General features: G+C 45.2%; 1 protein-coding gene and 1 long non-coding RNA gene across 4 annotated transcripts in view; one reads left to right on the forward strand and one right to left on the reverse strand.

Moving 5' to 3' along the window:
- Positions 1–14,149, forward strand: part of KCNH8 (potassium voltage-gated channel subfamily H member 8) — a 256,175-nt gene that overhangs the window by 88,498 nt on the left and 153,528 nt on the right. The window lies entirely within an intron of this gene.
- Positions 8,000–9,414, reverse strand: LOC114813867. Its single transcript, XR_003761630.2, has 2 exons — positions 9,300–9,414; positions 8,000–8,280 (listed from the first exon to the last, which is right to left on the reverse strand). It is a non-coding gene; the product is annotated as an uncharacterized LOC114813867 (long non-coding RNA).

Raw genomic sequence — 14,149 nt, forward strand, 5'->3', positions numbered from 1 at the left:
GAAAAGAATGGGATGAAAAGTAGATGGAAGGACCAAGAATCGGGCTAATAGAGAGAGAGAGAGAGAGAAACAGCAGGAGGGAAAAAAATAGAGAAGCAGTAGCAGGGAAAAAAAACTGGATATCTGAAGCCAGGGATAGGATGTGCGTCAAGGAGAGGGTCGTGACTGACTGTGTTTGTGTCACAAAGGGAACAAAAAGGAATGGAATGGAGAAACCGTCGGACTAATTGAGAATCAAGTCTTTGGAAACCCTAATGGAAGCAGGCTTATAGGACTGAAGATCAAAAATCCAGACTGCCAGTTTTCGGTTCTTTGAGTGGCGTTGGTTAAACACTTATTAGGTGCCAGGCGCCGGACTGAGTGCTGGGGTAGGTACGAGCTAATCAGATCAGACACAGTCTGATTCATTCAGTTCATTCAGTCGTATTTATTGAGCGCTTCTTGTGGGCAGAGCACACGGGGCTCACAGTCTTAATCTCCATTTTACCGATGAGGTACTGAGGCACAAAAAGGGTAAGCGTCTTTCCCAAGGCCACCCAGCAGAGAAGAGGCGGAGCCGGGCTTTAGAACCCAGGTCCTTCTGACTCCCCGGCCTGTGCTCTATCCGGCGTGCTAAAGCTGTTAAGATCAGAAAGGGAGATGAAGTGAAGCTGGCTGAGAAGAGGGAGTCTCAGTTGGGTCTGAGTGAGGCCTGGCAGGAGCATTTGCTAGACCTGCTCTGGAGAAGGAACGTGGACCTAGTAGGATTTTTTTTAAAAAAAGAAAGAGCAAACAAAAACAGCACAAAGGTCCCAGAAACTCAGGTACCAGAGCACAACACTGCCTAGTTATTTATAAACATAAATTGTTTTAACAGAATGATGGGAAACAATGCAGGAGAAGAGAAATGGTTTGGCACTGGGTCGTGCAGCCAGGAGCTCGGGTGATTTTCCCCAAATTAGTCCAAATAGGAAAGCACCTTGTGTTTCAGTGTTAGGTGGATTGCCTGAAGATTTACTAAATTCAGCATCTTTTGCCCCGAGCTTTCAGGACTCCATTTATGGGAGGAGAGACTTCTACAAAAATAATAGTAACGATGATGGCATCTGTTAAGCGTTTACTATGTGCTAAGCCCCACTGGGGTAGATAGGCGGTAATCAGGTTGTCCCATGTGGGGCTCACGGTCTTAATCCCCATTTTACAGATGAGGTAACTGAGGCACAGAGAAGTGAAGTGACTTGCCCAAGGTCACGCGGCAGGCACGTGGTGGAGCCGGAATTAGAACCCACGACTTCTGACTCCCAAGCCCGGGCTCTTTTCGCTAAGTCCCGCTACTTCTCCTATAATTATGTGAATAAACAGAAATTATTTTAGAGATGACTAATCAGAAGTGGTGATTTTATGTCGGGAAAGCGTGTTAATTTATTTCCTGTGCGTCGAGGGTGGTCTCCCATTTTCCGTGTGCTGTTTTCAGCTCTGAGGACACTGAAGTTCCCATTGAACCTGTGTATTTGGTAAGGGCAGAAAGAGATCATCCTTCTACTGTCACGTAGAATCGTGGAGAAGAGTAAAGAAAGCTCATAACATTGAATTTTATAAATGTCTTCCATGGCAAAAAAACCCCCTATATTTAGAATGCACTACTAAAGCCAAAAAAGATTTCTCCACTGCTGAGTTATTTTCAAAATCGTGCAGATGGTTATTCTTCCTTGTTATGAGAGAGATGACCACACAACGGATTAAAAGAAAAAAATAAATAAAGCGTGTCGTTCTTGACCAGCCTGTACCTGGCCGGTGGGGTCGGAAGAGGGTCTGATCATTAGGAAGTTGATCGTGGGAACAGTTAGCCCCAATATTCCGCCACCCATCACTGACCCAGCCGCGACCAGTATTTGAAGACCAGAAAGGTCTGATTTGCTCATTTGCAGGTCAGGGAAGAGGAGAACCACTGACCTATGGCTCCCCCATACCATCAAGAGTATCTGCCTCAGGGCCAGGTCTGGCTGCATGTTTCCGTCTCACTGAAGTCTTCCCCCTGACTGTAGTCACCACTCCTGGTTTAAAATAAATAAAAAAATAAATGGTGGTATTTGTTAAGCGCTTACTATGTGCAAAGCACTGTTCTAAGCGCTGGGGGGATACAGGGTGATCAGGTTGTCCCACGTGGGGCTCCCGGTTTAAATCCCCATTTTACCGATGCGGTGACTGAGGCACAGAGAAGTTAAGTGACTTGCCCAAAGTCACAGAGCTAGCAATTGGCGGAGCCGGGGTTAGGACTCATGACCTCTGACTCCCAAGCCCGGGTTCTTTCCACTGAGCCACGCTGCTTCTCTAAAAGCAGTGTTTGGTGGGTGTTTTGAGCACTGTGGAGTTATTTGCTTTATTAACTGAAAATATAGGCAAGCAGTAAGAAATCTCTATTTCAGCAGCAAATACCAACATTATTATTAAAGGATCAAGGGATTTCTTGTCCCCCATCTCCAAATTGAAAGAGTATACCGTGCCGGATTGGCAGGTGATGTAATAGCGTTGGTATCTGTTAAGCGCTTACTATGTGCAGAGCACTGTTCTAAGCGCTGGGGTAGACACAGGGGAATCAGGTTGTCCCACGTGGGGCTCACAGTCTTAGGCTCCATTTTACAGTTGAGGTAACTGAGGCACAGAGAAGTGAAATGACTTGCCCACAGTCACCCAGCTGACAAGTGGCAGAGCCGGGATTCAAACCCATGACCTCTGACTCCGAAGCCCATGCTCTTTCCACTGAGCCACGCTACTTCTCCCATCACATATCACATCACACTTTCCCACCCATTGGAACATTGGAAAGGCCCTTACTCTCAATCAATCAGTTCATCAATCCATGGTATTTATTGAGCACTTGACTGTGTGTAGACCACTGTATTAAGTTCTTGGAAAAAGTACACTAGAATTGGTAGACAAGATCTCTGCCCTTGAGCTTTCAATCTAGCGGGAGAGATATTAAAATAAATTACAGGTGGGGGATCAATAGAGTATAAATAAATCTTGATTCTATTTATTGCTATTGTTTTAATATGTTCATCCCCTTGATTCTGTTTACTGCTATTGTTTTTGCCTGTCTCCCCCGATCATTCATTCATTCAATAGTATTTATTGAGCGCTTACTATGTGCAGAGCACTGTACTAAGCGCTTGGAATGGACAAATCGGCAACAGATAGAGACAGTCCCTGCCCTCTGACGGGCGCACGGTCTAATCGGGGGAGACGGACAGACAAGAACAAGTAAGCCCGTCAATGGGCAGGGACTGTCTCTATCTGTTGCCGATTTGTCCATTCCAAGCGCTTAGTACAGTGCTCTGCACATAGTAAGCGCTCAATAAATACTATTGAATTGAATATAAAAGTACACACATAAGTGCAGCCATTCAGAGGTTTTTGGGAAGTCGGGAAATGTGCACAGAATGAGCTTTTGAGAAAAATGATCTGGGCAGCAGAGTGAGGTGTGGGCTGGAGAAGGAAGAGGCTGGCGTCGGGGGAGTCTGTGAGAAGAGGGACGAGATAGTCGATATAGGATATGGCAGATGTTTTGACCGGCATGGTAGCAGTTTGGAGGGAGAGGAAGGGGAGGCTGGTAGAAATTTGGTGAAGATAGAAACCTCGGGATTTATTGACTGCCTGAAAATGAGTGATGAGTTGAAGATGCTGCCCGGATTGAGGGCCTGTGAGGCAGAGAGAATGGTGGAAAGGAGAGAGTTTGGGATTTAGTAATTTGGAAGAGCTATTGTCGGAGTTGTTGGCAGGACATCCGAGTAGAGGTATCCTGCAAGCAGAAGGAAATACGAGACCGCGGAGAAGGAGAGAAGTCAGTGCTGGAGTGGTAGATTTGGGAGTCATCCCTGTCGAAATTGTTGTGAAGTTGTGGGATGAGTGAATTCTCAAAGAGGGCGGGGGCAGATAAAGAATAGAAGGAGAGCACATATCTTGTAATGATTCGAAGGGTTAAACAGTGATGTTTCCAAGAAGCAGTGTGGCCTGGGGGGGTAGATAGATACAAGGTGATCAGACTGGACACAGTCCCTGTCCCAAATAGAGCTCACAGTCTTCATCCCCATTTTACAGGTGAGGTAACTGAGGCACAGAGAAGTTGAGTGACTTGCCCAAAGCCACGCAGCAAAGTGGCAGAACCGAGATTAGAATTTACGTCCCCCGACTCCCAAGCCCGTGCTTTTGCCACTATTCCATGCTGACGATCACGGACCTGGGAGTCAAGAGGCTTGGCTTCTAATCATGGCCCTGCCGCTTGCCGTGTGTCTTGGGACAGATCACTTAATTTCTCTGTTCTTCAGTTGCCTCACCTGAGGGACACCCATAGTTAGGGGGTGGGAGGCAGAAGAGGAACCAGGAGAAGAGACTGAGAAGGTTTGGCCAGTGAAGTAGGAGGAGAACTGGGAAAGGACCTCTTGGGGTCAGGGAAGCCAAAGCCTGCCAGAGTGGTGAGAAGCCTGAACATTGTTCCTTCAACCGCTGTTGTTTCAGTGTTTAATTTATTTCTCATGTTTTTTATCATGCTTATTGATTATGAGCCTGCAACCAGACCCTCTCCCCTCTCTACCCTTTTAGATTGGGACATTTTTAAGAAGAACATAATATAACTCGAGAAGGTATAAAGGAGGGCATCCAAAAATGAGCAGGAAAGTAGAAGATTCCACATCTAGAACTATTGGGGTGGAGAGCAAGCGGGACAGCCATCGCATGGTCTCTCTAAGCATTAAATTGCTATTTTATCGATAGAAATTAGACTGGATGAATTATTTGTCTGAACCAGCTGATCTTACTGATCTCTTTGAATTCTCCTGAAGGCTGCTCTAGTTGCTTCATTGCTTGCGAATGTATTTCAGCATATTGACCCAATATTAGAGATCCTATACCACTGCACAGTAACTAAGAGAGGAGTCAAGCAACTTCTCATGAAAATTTTCAACTCCATATCACAAGACAATTAGTAAAAAAAAAAAATCTCCATAGAGCTGTATTCAACCCCATATCACAAGACAGTTAGTAAAAAAAAAAAACTCCATGGAGCTGTAATTGAAACTCTCACCAAGCACTTAATGTTGTCATGTATAATAAGCCACCCCATTTCTTCCTACTCCTCCCTTGCCGTGATCTAGGACCTATTCCTTTGTGGCAAGAGGTCTGCAAGCTTCCTTCCTGAGTTTGGGGGACTAAAGGAAAGTGTGCGTGCCCCTCCTATCCCCAAACAAGCAGTAATGGTATTTAATAGTGTGTCTTTTGTGCAGAGCATTGAACCAATCGCTTGAAAAAAATACACTGATGAAAATTAGTCATGGTCTCTGGCACATTCACCCCTCCCCCAAACACCCAAAGGAAAATAAGGGCAAAAAGGGATAGGTAGCAGACACATAAGGAAAGATGAAACAATAAAAATACCAAAGTAAAAGACAAGAACGGCAATAAATTCAACAGGAGCGATAGGGCATTGTGACTAGAATAGCAGAGTGTCGGGATTCTTGCATCTCAGAGTTCAGGAGTCATTGTGGCGGCCACAGCCTATCCAATATTCTAAAAGATGAGCAGGCCTAATTTTACCGCTTTCTTGCCTGTCCTGTTGGAGACGGAGGGGCTGATGGTTGTCACGGTGGGGATGCGGGGGGGGGGGGGGGGCAGAGAGTGTGTGTGTGTGCGTTTGTGCATGTGTGTGAAGGAGAGAAAGAGAGAGAGCGTTTGCATTCCCACGAGGAAGATTCTGGCAATTGGGGGAAGGCAGATATCCGTGGTCACTGTGCTTGCCTCCTCCTGCTATTTCCCATCAATTGATCAATCAATAGTATTTACTGAACATTTTCTAAGTGCAGAGCACTGTTCTAAGCACTTGGGAGAGTATAATACGAGAGAATTAGCAGACACATTCTCTGCCCGTAGTGAGTTTACAATCTAGAGGAATGAGCTTTCCCATGTAACCGAATGCTGGCTATGGAGTCACTCGGCTCTCTCCCGTCTTTCCTCACTCTGGCACCGAGGGGACAACTGGGCAGCGTGTTCTAATGAAAAGGGCCGGGGTCTCGTAGTCAGTGGACTGCGGGCTGTATTCCCAGCTCTGCCACTGCCTGGCTGGTGGCCTCGAGGAAGTGGCTTAACCTAACTCTACAGTTGTTTCCTAATCTGTAAAGTGAGAATAATCATACCTGCCTCTCCCTTCCTCAGGTAACTGCTGTGAGGGTCAGATGGGGAAAATAATGCTATATAAATTGCCATATAAATAGAGTTTAGTGTTATCATTTTATAACTTGAATTGCTACTTCTCTGTGCCTCAGTTACCTCATCTGTAAAATGGGGATTAAGATCGCGAGCCTCCCGTGGGACAAGCTGATGACCCTGTACCTCCCCCCAGCGCTCAGAACAGTGCTCTGCACAAAGTAAGCCCTTAATAAATACCAACATTATTACCCCTGTCCTTACAGTGTCATCTCTGTTTTGCGTGGAAGAGGGTTCCAAATTCAAGAACTCTTCAAAGGAAATTTCCAACTTCCAGGGGAAAAGCTCATTCCCTGAGGAAATGACCTTTCAGCCTGGTCCGCTAGCCTGTTGCTTCTGCATTTTTCCATGTTCAGCATCTGGCCATGCTGCTAGAACAGCAGGCAGCACTGAAGACAGCAGCCTTGCTCATCCAGAAAACATTTCCCAGCCCCCAGGGAGCCCCATATGCAATTCAGATCTATGGGATGGTAACGGAAAATGAGAAATCACACTCTAAGTATCAGATTTTGAAATGATTCTCACCTGCCTCTCTGATGAGGCTTCCTGAGAATAGCACATAAAATGGAACTAGTTCAGACTCATAACTGATTTCTAAAAATAAGCGCCCACACCTTTATTGAGACTGTCTCCTTTTCGACAAGGCATGTTTACGATAGCGTATCACAGCAATATCTGCTCATATATCAAAAAAGGATGCAGGTATTTAGGGGAAAGATTTGAAAATAAAAACACCGGAAAGGTGTTTGGTTGTTGTTTTTTTTAATAGTCTCCTCTCTTCCCCAGTGAATAAGTGAATTCTGGATGGTATCTCATCAAAATATAAACCTCTCTAAAACTACTGGGCAGAAATTCCTTGTAAGCTGCAACAGTCTTGCCTATATGCGGCTCACCTCTGAGTTCCCAATAAAATGAGTGATTCTCAACACCCCAAATCCTATCGACCCAGCCGCTCTTTAGAATTTAAATGCTTATTTCCATCCTTAGCATTTATGTGTATCTGTCTATTCAATTGTTCATTTAATTGTTCATTCTGATTAATTTGCAAGTATATTGTGATGTTCTGCCTCGTTAGATGTGAAGCTCCTGGTGGACAGTTCTTGCCCTCCTCTCGAACTTTCCCAGATGCTTATTAGTACGGTGCAGTGCAGTCAGATGCCCAGTACATATCATTATCTCTACTACCGCTATTATAGATAGCAAGCCCTATAGCTAAAACCGTTCCAAATGCAGGGATGAAAGAGGCTTCAATCTGTGCCCACAACTTGAAAGTAACCCCATTTTCTCGTTGACACAGGGCTATCCCAAATGGCTTCCATGGAAATCAAGCAGATGGTGTTAGTACCTTCCTGAAGTGGTTTGCAAGTAGCGTCCATATGTGTGACCTGAGGAACCAGGGATTTACTGTCTCACTTGAAAATTGCCAGCGAGTCGGGAAGTTGCTCCTTCTCCCCGAGGAGCGCCACCTGACCATAGCCGATGCCGAGCCGGCGGTTAGGATTCAGTTCGTTTTGCCTCATCTAGAGTAGATGAGCCTCAGTGGGGATCTTTAGCCGTGCCCTCTATTGAGTCACGCTAGCACACAGATCACCATCTGAAAGCAGAGTGCAAAGGGAAGGTAAATCGTTGTCGAAAGAGGAAAGTTAGAGTATGTCAAGCAAGGGCATTGTTAATGAGGTAGAAGGCTACTGCCAGGAGTTTGAGAAAAGATGCGAATCCATTGATAAGCACAGGAGGTGGCATTTGGAAAGCAAAGTTACGACGATTAGTCAAACACATTTTATTTCTGTCCAAATAGTGACGGTAACCTCTGCTTCTCACCGAAAGAATGCTCAGATAGACAGCTTGGATATCCACGATACGATTTGCACCTTGGAATGTCTCACACTGAACCAAGCCATCATTTAGCCCAGAAGAGAGTAGCAAAATCCAGCCTATAATGTCTTGATTATTCAAGAAAAAGATCATCCGGTTTGTGGATTATCCAGGACGTTTGCTTTTCTTCCTTGCTGCTCATCTTTGTCTCCTCGCTGCTAATTAGCACCTCTAGCAGAGGGAAGCGGAGGAGAGGTAAGGAGGTGAAAAGCATAAAGGGCCATCCTGCTATTCATTAATTGCTGAGGTAAAATATTTGGTGTACATGAAAGGTTGAAACTATTTGCTAAAATTGGGTGGTTTTTTTTTTTTTTTGTTTCACTCAGATAATTTGTTCTCTACAGCTAGAAATAACTAAGATAATTGACTTTATGTCTTAGACCCTTCTAGAAAATGGGCAAAACATTGCTTTGCTTGTAGAAGGTAATTGAATAGCAAAGCCAAACAAACAAACAGAAAAGCCCCAGTTATATTCAAGCCAGTAGAGTTTAAGAAGAGATCTTTGGCACTAGCTATAATGATTGAAACAGCACTTTTCTTGAAGTTTGTTTACGCAAAGCCTATAATAATAGTAATAATGATAATATTTTTTAAGTGCTTACTGTGTGCCATGGACTGTACCAAGCCCTGGGATGGATACAAGCAAACAGTGTTGTCCCATATGGGTCTCACAGTCTCAATCCCCATTTTTCAGATGAGGTAACTGGGGCACAGAGAAGTGAGGTGACCTGCTCAAGGTCAAACAGCAGACTAGTGACGGAGCCAGGATTAGAACCCATGATCTCCTGACCCCCAGACCCAATCTCTATCCACTACATCAGGCTGCTCTGACATTAGCCTGGAAAGGTATAGACTATAAAATATTTTATTTCCATTCCATGAGAACATAATATTTAAATCCTAATGTTTAAATCCTAATGTTTCTCTTCACATCCTATCCAACTCTCAGATTTTTTTCACCACTACCTGAGAAGGTTAGCCATTCCCTAGAGTCTTCCCTTCAACAAAACGGACTCCCAGCATCTTTGTTTCTATTACTCTAATCTAATTATGACTCCACTCTTCTGAGCGAATGACTCATCCTCCACTCAGTTTTTGGATCATTAGAAATATATCATTCCATTCCGTGTTCTTTGACTTTTTTTCCCAATTCTCAACGTCTGTTCCCATTAAATGATTAGACTACGTACCTGGAAACGAATAATTCTTATAGACAGAATCCCTGCATCTTTCTCGTTGGAAAGCATCAGATTCAGAAACTTCTTTTTCACCACACAGTGGCAGCTACCCATAACATGCGGGGAATCCTCTCTGTCAAAGAGAAAAACGGTGACTAAGAAATCAAATCAATTTCCAACGTGGTGCAAGAAAATTTAGGCGACACTGAAGCGTCTTTAACTCGCTGTGAAGCGCCTTGATGTTGGCAGAAATGCAGCCCATGTACCGCGGCGATGGCCCAGTAATTGAACAAGCAGACCATGAGATCTCTAGAGATAAAACATGACACCTTAAATGTCTCTGTAGCACTACTTATTGCCGTGGAGTAAAGTTGAGTTATTGCAATCTGAGACTTCACCATCAATCTTGAGAAATCTTATGATCACTCTGCAGTTCCAAATACTACTGTTTATCCCAATGGAGGATTTAAAAATAGATCAGGCTGATTTCTCATTGCGGACCAGGTGAATGTTCACGCCGGACCGAGGGTCAAGGCTTCCAAAATATGAATCTACGTGAAGGATTAATAATCACCTAAAATTTAGACGTTAGCTAACGAAACGAGCAGTGGTTGCCAGGAACGATATTCTCCGGGATTCTCTAAAACCCATCAGCTCCAGCCAGAGCAAATGTCACTAGAGACTAGTTGTTACACTGTCCTAGGAATTAGCACCCTGTAGTTTCTACTCGGATTATCTTATTGTGTTCGCTGCCTCCTCTATCAACCTGTAGTAACTTTGCTCCCCAATCCCTCGTCTCTCCCATCACGTACTCACCACTTTTTCCCAACTACACACCACTTTTCACTTACTAGTGTTTATGTTCCCGGGCTCCTTTCTGTTGTCTGTTGGTTTTGAACTTTTGATATATGCTCATTTTTTCTTTCCTCACTGCTCACCTTCAACATTTGAGTGTGTGCACGTGTCTGCACGCACACATGCACACACACCTCTCCCCCCTTTATTTTTAAAGATTATTTTACTGACAGTGAAGCCCATCTGTGCTTGCAGGGATGGTTGAAAAGCAGGGTTAGTGTGTGTGTATATATTATTTATTACCTTATTATTTTGTTAATGAGGTGTAGATCTCCTTGATTCTATTTATCTTGACGATGTTGTTTTGTTCTGTTTTGCTTTGCTGTCTTCCCCGTTTAAGACTGTGAGCCCGTAGTTGGGCAGGGATGATCTCTCTCTGCTGCCGAATTGTACATTCCGAGAGCTTAGTACAGTGCTCTGCACAAAGTAAGCGCTCAATAAATACTATTGAATGAACGAATGAATGAAAAGACCTATGCAGGCTGGACATACTCTCCTATGTAAGATTCTTTCATTCTTATTTTATCTGAATGCCATCTGTCTAGTAGAGAATTTTATACTCCTCAAGGGAAATGATCTTTGCACAAATCTCCTAACACCGCCTCAGTGGACACATACTGCCTAGATTTGGTAACTGCTTTACCAAAGGTCTGTGTTGCCAGTGAAAAACCTGTGGTTATGAATAGTATTTATCAGGTGTGAATAGATAAATGACTTCCATTTTCTTCAGGTGTATTGTCAGAACATACTGCTGTGCCCCACCTGCAGAGCGATTTAGGACTTAGTGGAAAGAGCATGGGCCTGGAACTCAGAGGCCCGGAGTTCTAATCCCGGCTCTGCCGCTTGTCTGTTGCATAACCTTGGGCAACTCACTTCACTTCCCTGTGCCTCAGTTCCCTTATCTACAAAATATTGGTATTTAATAATAATGTTGGTATTTGTTAAGCGCTTACTAGGTGCCGAGCACTGTTCTAAGCGCTGGGGTAGACACAGGGGAATCAGATTGTCCCACGTGGGGCTCACAGTCTTAATCCCCATTTTACAGATGAGGTAACTAACTGAGGCACCGAGAAGTTAAGTGACTTGCCCAAAGTCACACAGCTGACAAGTGGCCGAGCGGGGATTCGAACCCATGACCTCTGACTCCAAAGCCCGTGCTCTTTCCACTGAGCCATGCTGCTTCCCGCTACAAAATGGGGATTCAGTATCTGTGCTCCCTCCTACTTACAATATGAGCCCCAAGTGGAACGTGATTATCTTGTATCTACCCCAGTTTACCACGTCAACGATCATCATCATCCATTTGCATGTCATCTTGTGTGCACGCCTCTGCTTATATTGTATCTACTCCAGTGATTGACACAGTGCTTAACACATAGGAAGTACTTAACATGTACCCTAATGAATGTTATGAATGAAGCAGGGTGGCTCAGTGGAAAGAGCCCGGGCTTGGGAGTCAGAGGTTGTGTGTTCTAATCCCAGCTCCGCCACTCGCCAGCTGTGTGACTTTGGGCAAGTCGCTTCACTTCTCTGTGCCTCGGTCACCTCATCTGTCAAATGGGGATTAAGAATGGGAGCCCCATGTGGGACAACCTTATTACCTTGTTTCTACCCCAGTGCTTAGAACAGTGCTTGGCATGTAAGTAAGCGCTTAACAAATACCATCATTATTATTATTCTCTGTGTTTGTCACCTCATCTGTAAAATGGGGATTAAGACTGGGACCCCCATTTGGGACAGGGACTGTGTCCACTCACCTTGTGTCTACCCCAGCGCTTAGAACGGTGCTTAGCACACAGAGTAAGTGCTTAACAAATACAATAACTCTTATTATCATTATTGGTATTAAAGTCATTCCTTCTCCAGCCCAGTGCCATGTTTCCAGGGATTGCGATAAATAATGTTGGTATTTGTTAAGCGCTCACTACGTGCAGAGCACCGTTCTAAGCGCTGGGGGAGGTACAGGTTCGTCAGGTTGTCCCGCATGAGGCTCACAGTTAATCCCCATTTTACAGATGAGGTCACTGAGGCACAGAGAAGTGAAGTGACTGGCCCACAGTCACCCAGCTGACGGGTGGCAGAGCCGGGATTCGAACCCATGACCTCCGCCTCCCAAGCCCGGGCTCTTGCCGCTGAGCCACGGATATAGTGGAGGAAGTAGAAGAGTCTGTTGAGGTTGAAGGTACCACTGAGATGTCAACAGCGCAACAGATAGAAGTTTTCATCCATTAGGCGCTTGGCCTACTGTAAGCTCGTCGTGGGCAGGGAATGTGTCTGTTGTATTATGCTCTCCCAAGTACTCAGTACAGTGCTCGGCACACAGTAGGTGCTCAATGAATACAATTAACCGAACACGGGGAACAGAACACTGAACTAGGAAATCAGTCAATCAGTGGCATTTACTGAGTGCTCATTGTGTTTAGACCACTGTACTAAGTGCTTGGGAGAGCACAGTACAGTGGATTTGGTAGATAGAATCTCTGCCCCCAAGGAACCTACATTCTAGAAGGGAGACCGACTTGACAATAAATTACAGAGCGAGGGAGTAGAATATGAGGATACGTACGTAAGTGTTGTGTGTCTGGGAGTGGGGGCGACTGGCCAACTACTTAGGGGGCACACGCCTAAAATCATAGGTGATGCTGAGGGGATGGTGAATCGAGTGGAGGAAGGAGGAGTTGGGGAAGGCCTCGTGGAAGAGATATGCTTTTAGTAGGTATTTTGAAAATGGGGAGAGTGGTGGTCCGTTAGATACGTGGGGAGGAGAGGTCCTAGGCCCGTGAGAAGACCTTGGGCAGGGGATCGGCGGTGAGACGAACGAGACTGACGTACGGTGGATAGGTGGCATCAGAGGAGCGGAGTGTGCGGGCTGGGTTGCAGTAGAAATCAGCCAGGTGACGTGGGATGGAAAGAGCCGATTGAGTTCCTTAACGCCGTTTGACGTGAAGATAACAGTGTTGGTCTTTGTTAAGCGCTCACTATGGGCAGAGCACTGTTCTAAGCGCTGGGGTAGATACAAGGTGATCAGGTTGTCCCACGTGAGGCTCACGGTCTTCATCCCCATTTTACACATGAGGGAACTGAGGCACAGAGAAGTGAAGGGACTTGCCCACAGTCACCCAGCTGACATTGGTTGTGCTGGCCACACAGATTTGGAGCCTAAATGACACAGTCCGTGCTCTCAAGCTAGTCTATAATCTGACGAGAATCGAAGGTGAACGTAAATTGTCCGACATAGAATAAGAACAACTATGCAAACGATAAAAACAAAAGTAAGCAAATAAATGTTAAACGTATGTGCCCCGACCGGAAGGGTGGAGATTTCATTTCCTTTGTGTTTAACTCGTTCAAATATACATTTCTTTGCCCTTGCTCAGTTTCTTCCTCCATTTTGTCTTCCAAATCCTTGCCTTAGCAATTAAAAATTGCCCGGGGTGGTTTATCATTAGAGCTGTGATAATCAGTAGGAGTTGATGTGTATCAGAATTTCCGTTCTGAAGCCCCCTTTTGGGGTCTCTGCTTTAGAAATATTCATTGACTGGAAATGATTCTGTACCCTGTGAGTTAGAGCAAGAGAGAAGCTCACTCCTTGAGGGCAGGGATCATGCATGCCTACCCTATTGCACTCTCCTAAACTCTTAGTTCAGTACTCCGCTCACCGAGAGCGCTCAATAAATGCGGCTGGCTCATGAAGGGCGGGGAAGGTAGAAATACTCGGGAACTGGCACGGGGTGAGCTCATCTGTCCAAAGGCACCGGGGAGAATGGCCTGAGGTTTGGCCCCTGCCTTGCCACCCGTCTGCTCCGCCATCTTGAGCAAGCCATTTCACCTCTCTAGGCTTCAGGTTCCTCATCTGTAAAGTGGGGATATTAGTACTTCTCTCCCAACCTCACAGGGATTCTGGGAGATAAATGATGCCAAAGTCCTCTAAACATTAAAGGTGGTATAATTATTATTATCCCCAAGGATAGGGTCGCCATGGCTGCATACCCGCTTCTCCTGTGCCA

Source organism: Ornithorhynchus anatinus, chromosome 8, assembly GCF_004115215.2.
Source record: "Ornithorhynchus anatinus isolate Pmale09 chromosome 8, mOrnAna1.pri.v4, whole genome shotgun sequence".
Taxonomy (NCBI): Eukaryota; Metazoa; Chordata; class Mammalia; order Monotremata; family Ornithorhynchidae; genus Ornithorhynchus; species Ornithorhynchus anatinus.